This window comes from Athene cunicularia (genome assembly GCF_003259725.1).
Source record: "Athene cunicularia isolate RWA chromosome 26 unlocalized genomic scaffold, athCun1 chr26_part2, whole genome shotgun sequence".
NCBI lineage: Eukaryota > Metazoa > Chordata > Aves > Strigiformes > Strigidae > Athene > Athene cunicularia.
This window is the reverse complement of record NW_020799137.1, coordinates 2,817,552-2,824,574: the sequence shown is the minus strand read 5'-3', so window position 1 is coordinate 2,824,574 and position 7,023 is coordinate 2,817,552.

Genomic DNA, 7,023 nt, shown 5'->3' with positions numbered 1-7,023 from the left:
CTCTCCCTTAGCGCAGGGACAGCCTCCAGCTGCAGTCTGGCCCTGACACAAAGCAATGCCCCTTCTTAAACCCAAGCAGGACCCTGAGCTCATGGCAGAGATGCAAGAAACATCCTTGCTCCAAAGTCATTGCCTGGCATCAGCAAGTGAAGGCTTCTTTCTGTAATCGAACTGAAGCCAGCGGGTGCAGGCAACACCCTGCAGCTTCCTTGCAGCAAATCTCCCCTCCACACAGCCTGGGGCATCCCCGTCCCACGTCCCCACTGACCCAGCAACTCACAGCTGGGACACCCTGAGCCCGTCACGAACGGGCTCACCTGAGGATTGGCGTTTTCAGATGAACCATAAAACCTTTTTCCTGGTGGGATGAAATGAAACTTTGCCATGGCAAGGCTCGTTTCCAGGTTGGCTGGGCCGAGGGCTGAGCAAGCAATGCTTCCCCCTCACTGCCCACCCCGGGGTGGCTCCTGAGCCCAGCCCAGCCCCTGACCCCAGCCGTGAGATCCAGCCCTGCAGGGACCCGCTCGGGGCACTCCACAGCATCAACCCTGCACCCTTCACCCGCAAAAAAAAAAAAAAAAAAAAAAAAAAAAAAAGTAGTACATTTAGCAGTTTCCATTTGTTTGCTCTTTAAATAATTGTTTCCTTATCGCTATTTATTTAGATCCCTTTAAAATTCTGACAAACCTGCTTCTCAGGCACCGTCACCCGCTTCCTCCCAGCCTGCTCCCCGCGGGCGAGGCAGAGCGGCCGGGCTCGTCCCGGAGGAGGGTCCCCTGCTCGGGGAGGGACGTGTGGCTGTCGAGCCCCCGCTTACCCCCTCCTTTCCGAGATGGACAAACCAGGATCCTCCACAGCTGTGTTTTTTTGGGGAGCTCGTGCCCCTCTCCCCATCCCATCACAGACCACAGCAGCAGACACAGATGCTTTGGGGGTGCTGCTGAGTCCCGCCAAGGTGGGGAGGGAGCAGCGGGGGGACACCAGCGAGGGGCGTGGGAAGGAAGGTGACATTACACATTCACTGCCCACCATGGAGAGGTCTGGGAGTCGCTGCACGAGGCCTTTGCTGGGGATTAGAGGGAGCAAGGACGAGCCCGGTGCTGCCCAAGCCCCCTTTTCCCCTCCACCCCGTGCCCCGGGGCAGGTGAAGCAATGGGCACTTGCCCAAGTAGCCAGAAAGGCAGCGGCTGGCCACAATTGCCCAACACTTCTCTGTGCAAAGTCCAGCCAAGCACCACTCTGGGCTATTAACAAGGCCAATTAGAGCAGCACCCAGAGCTACTGGGGGGAAAGGGGGGACGGGGTCAAGCATCCCGTGAGCATGGACAGGGGACGTCCCTGCAGCCTCGCTGGGGACAGAGACCCTCTGCTGTCAAACTCAGGAGTGCTGGTCCACAGGCATCTCTCGCTGTCACCTCCTAGAGAGGTTCAACATCCCGACGGGCTCAGCTGGGCTGTGAGGGGCTCGTCCCTGGGGTCACCTCCCGGGGTCCCAGCTAACGCCACGCTGGGGTTTGGGCTTTGCGACTGCAGGTTGACGTCACAGCCCAGGCTGCAGCTGTCAGAATTAATTGAGGAAACCCAGCCATGGTAAACAACGAGGAGGGAAGCGGGGCAGATTAGATAACAAGGAATGTGTGGTTCTTGCTGTATTTTCCCCCTGGATGACAAGCCTTGCCTGCTCAGGCAGACCCTGCAAAGTGTGGGCTGCTCCTTGCCAGCAGCACAGGGAGCTCAGCCCCAGGAGAGGCTGAAATCCACCTTCTGTGGGACAGCTTTCCTTAAAAAAAAAAAAAAAAAAAAAAAAAAAAAAAAAAATCCCTCCCTCCATCCATGCATCACCCTGGAGCAGTCGGTGAGAGCAGAGCAGGTCCCCCACTCCCCCCTGCTGCTGGAGGAGACATGGGGGAGCGACTGCTATGAGGGGGCACAGAACCTGCTGCTTTGTCCTGGTGGAGAGGCAGAAGCAGGGCAGGGTCCTGGCCAGAAGAATTACTGTCCCCACCACACCGTAACAGCCTCAGGGTCCCAACAAAGGGAAACTCTCACCCCTTCCTGGCTGGCTGCACCTGATCCTCCCCATCAGAGCAACGTTTGGCTCCAGGCTGTGTTACCCAGACCCCCTCACCCTCCGAACTTGGAGACAACATGGACCCACTGGTGTTCAGGCACCTTCCTCATCCCCCCTGAGGGGACATCTCCTCCTTTAGAGCATCTCGGCCCCGTGGAGGTCCTGCCCACGCTGTCCCTGCCCAGCACACGCTCCCGCCCAGCTCGGCAGCATCACCCCAGCCCCACAGCAGCGGTGACAGGCCAGGTGAGAGTGACACCCCCCTGCCTAGTGGGACCAGTGTGGACCACACACCCCCTGCACGTGCAACCCCCTCCCCAGCAGGTCCCAAAGCCTGGAAAAGCCACATCCAGCAGCTCTGGAGAGTTTTACAAACGAGGAACAACCTCAGCTCCCTCTGCTGGCACCTGCTTCAGGCCAGGCCCTTCCCCAGCAAATCCTAGTTATAAATAATATTTCCAAGCACCTTCCCACAGCTCTCCCTGCCTGCAGGATGCTTTGCCACCCACCCAAACCTGGGAAGATGCTCCCCAGCTCCTGTCACACGCTGTGACCAAGTACAAACGGCCTGTTGAGCAGGAGGACACACAGCCCATCCGTCAGGCCCGCCCAGGGTATTTATTCCCATCTCAGAGGTGAGGAAACTGCTTGGCGGGGGTCAGCAGGGATGAGCCGTAGCCCTGTGGAGCAAGAGCTTTCTGGTATTCAATGAGTCCTGTGGGACAAGGGATGGTCCCACGGCCGGAGAGCTGCCTGGGGACTTGGTCCTCCTGCCTCAGCCTCGCAGACCGAGCACTGACCTTGCTGGGAACAGAGATGGGAGCGAAACAGCCCAACCTTTCAGCAGCTGCGGGGTAAAGCATCCCCCGGCCATCATCGCACGTCATCACCCGTGCTTTAGCAGGGTGGAGGGGAAGGCACGTGGGCACGATGCTCAGCCCCAACCTACCCTGCTCGACCCACAGCGGCCGCGCTCCGGAGCAGCAGCTGGGAAGCAGGAGCCTTGTTTTTAAGTCAATAAAAGGAGATCGCTATGGAGACACGGCACCCGCCAGCGCCAAGTGGCTCGGCAAGACATCCTAGATGGCCTTCCCCACCCACACACCTGCCCTCCTCTCAGTCATCCAAATTCGGGCTTTGCTTGGGGTTTATGGACACTTTAACAGTGTTTCCAACAGCTGCCTGCAAGAGCGCGGTGGCTCTGCAGAGTTTTGAAGCGCCTTAGGAGGTGCCTCAGCATCCCTCGGCTCATTGCTGCAGACACGCAGCTCTCCCAGGACAGTACACACACACCTTAAGTCAGCCAAGTGAGCAGCTAGCACAGGGCTGAGCCCTGCCAGCAAGCGGGAAAGCCCTTAAGAAGGTTTTTTTGTTTTGTTTGTAGAGATCCTTAATGAATTCCCATGAACAGCCAATCTAGCACAGTCCCAGAGATGGAGAGTTGGCACTAGACTGCTGGAAAAAAAAAACCCACACCACTTGGTGAAGGAGAATAATTACATCCTATCTCCAGCCTCAGGCTTGTTCAAACACCCTTAGCTTGAATGTTAACACACCTCAGCTGGGAGAAGAGCCCGAGCAGCCCATGGGGGCCTCTGGGAAGCTGGTTATACAACTGGTTTTACGCAGAAGGTGTTCAAACACACAGTCCTGCCCGGCAGGAGCCAGGACTGCTGCCGCTGGGAAACTTGTGAAGTGCAAAAGACAAGCAGAGAGATTATCCTCCGTCTGGAAGACACCGCATCCAGGTCAACCCCTCCCGCCAGGTCCCAGCATTGCCCTTTCCCCAACACTCTCACCGTGGCAGAAGGTGGAACCATGATTTCTAAGGTGGCCCCAGCTCGCAGCACAGCTGAGCTGCCTCCCAGGATGCTGCACCATTCCTCCATTTGTAAACAGGTGAAAAACTTTTTTTTTTTCCCCCAAGTAAGCCTTTTAATTTATTGTGAAGGTATCATTTCTGCAGGGAAGACATAATCAAGTTAAGAGCTCTCTCACCTGTAATGTTTCCTTAAGCCAGCCCTGCTCCACGCTGCTCTGCAGAGCCGAGCCCAGGGCACTCGATGGGGCAAACAAGGCTGGTCCTTACCTGCGTGTGCCAGCTGCTTCCCCACTTGGTCTCCGCTGTGTGCACTCACTACTCAACTGTTTTATGAATGGGGTAAGAAACATGTGAGATTGGATTTCCTTAAATAACTTCTGTTTAACCAGGTATTTCCCAATTAACACGCAGGTAGAGCATGTGAACAACAGATTACAGGTTACAGAAAGCTTGCACTAGAAGTTACTGCTGACCCCGTGTACGTATGTGCAGATCCAGCACCCCTTCCCCACCATGGCCTGGTTTCCCCCTTGGCCTGTTAATATTTCACTGCACATCCCCAAAAGATTTGCAGAGAAGCAAGAGCAGAGGGAGGGAGAGTTGAAGCGAGCACAGATCCCTCCCGTAGCATCTCGCTGTGCACTGCAGGCTGTGTGCCATGGGATTTAATGGACATAGGAGAGGGGAATAAAAAAAAAATAAAAAATCATGAAAACCTGCCCTTTTCTTCTCTGCTGTTACAGCTGCTGCTCCTGGAAGGCCTGGTGCTCGCTGGAGCCCTCGGGTCCATGCTTGTGGTGATGCTGTGGAGGTTTTGGAGCAGGTCCTGCACTTTGCTCCGTGGCCAGCCGGGCAAGCAGGGCACCCTCCAGCCAGAGACACACAGCAAGGCCCACGGCACATCACCATTTGGTCCTGGGCACCACCCAGGGCGCTGAGCACGCCTTCCTCACTGTAACTCATCACACACAACCCCTACAGAGGAGAACATCCTCCTGCCTACCGCAGCATCGCTTTGGGGACTGAAAAAAGGGGCTTAAAACCAGAATTATTTTTATAACTTGTAATGGACAACGATCTGCTTCCCTTAAAAAAAAAAAACCAAAACCAAACAACCCAAAACCAACAAGCAAGCAGAAAAAGCAAACCCTAGTAGTTCATAGGTGACTGCGGCAGCCGTTTGACTTGGCCTCCTGCCTTACCACCCTGCACCACACCCAGGCTCTGCGCAGGGATCACGGTGGTAGGATGACCTCCATTATAGCAATCCCTCAAGTTATTTGCCTGCTTAAGAGATAGTATTGGAAGGTGTGATGGTATTGTCCTGCACTGGCAAACTTCGACAGGTTGCAACCCTAAAGACAAACAGATTCTTTCAAGCAAATAACTAGTAAATGAAAAGTTGGGCAGAGAGAAGGGGAGGCAATCCTAACCTACCCAAACAGATTGGTCTTAAAGGGACCCATGAGCACCAAGAGCTTAAGGGGTGCATTCTTTTCAAGACACAAAATAAACACCCGTAGGCACAGGGAGCAGGATGTCTGCTCCCAGTAAGGCTTTCAGTCAAGCTTAAACAGCACATGAAAGCTCCAGGCATTTATTCAAATGTTAAAAAGCAAACCCAGTGCACGCATATTAAGGTTTCTTGCAAGGATTAGTAACAAAATCACATGTAAGCAAAAGAACAGCTTTGACTAAGCTGCTCCACAATATAGTTTATATAGGCAAACGTTTGGGCTGGGTGCCCTGAGTGGTAAGGCCTCGCCTGGGAAGTAGGATCAGCCGGAAATGACCGTGGCAGTGCCCACCAAAGGAGAGACCTTCACGTGCCCCCATCACAGGAATGCTAGATGCTCCATTTGGAATACTGAAGAAAAAGAAACCAACTCCCCTCATTCAAAATTCCTCTCCTGCCTCGTGAACCGGCAGGTCTCGTTTGCTGTTGGAAGTCTGAAGCATCGCCACGCGCTGCACCGAGGCTCTGAGGAAGGAGCCACACAAGGAGCCTCGAAGCCCCGGCCGTGGCTGCAGCGCTGCTTCATGCTGGTGACCCCAGTACGGTCACCACCAAACCCAGCTTTCCACTCCTCCTCCCAGCTGCACCCAGCCCTCCCAGTGCCGCCTCCCCTCCACCCCCCGGCTGGGGCCGCACAGGCAGGAGAGTGGAGGAGTTCCCTGACCTCAGAATGAGGGGCATCCGCTGGCCCCTGGGGATAACCACATGCTGTAAGGGGCAGTACCTGGGGGGAATTCTCCTCCAGAACCAGAGGCTGTGGTGAGCCTCTTCCCTTCCTCACAGGCTCTCCTCCCTCCTCACAAAATGGGCCGCTCGGCTGTCCTCGTACCCCTCTGCCTGCACTAGAAAGGTTGATAATATGCACTGAATTCATTTTCGTTTCGTTTTAAAGTCATTTGGGGTAAAGACAGGGCTAGAACTGGGTACAAGGACACTCTGCCTTAGAGTCTAGAAACACCCCAGAGAGAAGCTGGGTGCACTTCAAATCACAGACTGCTTTGGGTTGGAAGGGACCTTGAAGCCCATCTAGTCCAGCCCCCCTGTCCCCGGCAGGGACCCCAAAGCCCCGTCCAACCTGGCCTTGAACCCTTCCAGGGAGGGGGCAGCCACAGCTTCTCTGGGCAGCCTGTGCCAGGGCCTCACCTCCCTCACAGGGGAGAATTTCTGCCTTACATCTCATCTAAATCTGCCCTCTGTCAGTTTAAAGCTGTTACCCCTCATCCTATCCTACACCCTGATCAAGAGTCCCTCCCCCCTTTCCTGCAGCCCCTTTCAGCCCTGGGGGGCCGCTCTAAGGTCTCCCTGGAGCCTTCTCTTCTCCAGCTGAACCCCACAACTCCCTCAGCCTGTCCTCACAGGGGGTGCTCCAGCCCCTCGAGCATCTCTGTGGCCTCCTCTGGACTTGCTCCACCACACATAACTACAAAATGAGATTCAGAAGTTTTCATGGTTTCAATAAAACTCTCAAGAGCTACAGAACATTTTTTTTTTCTGTGTTAATTTAATCATACAAATATTCATTTATACATTTAGGAAAAAGCTTCCTTTATTTTTACCCCCAATGTGCTATCATAGGACTTCTCCCAGACTCAATGAGGCAACACACCATCCTGT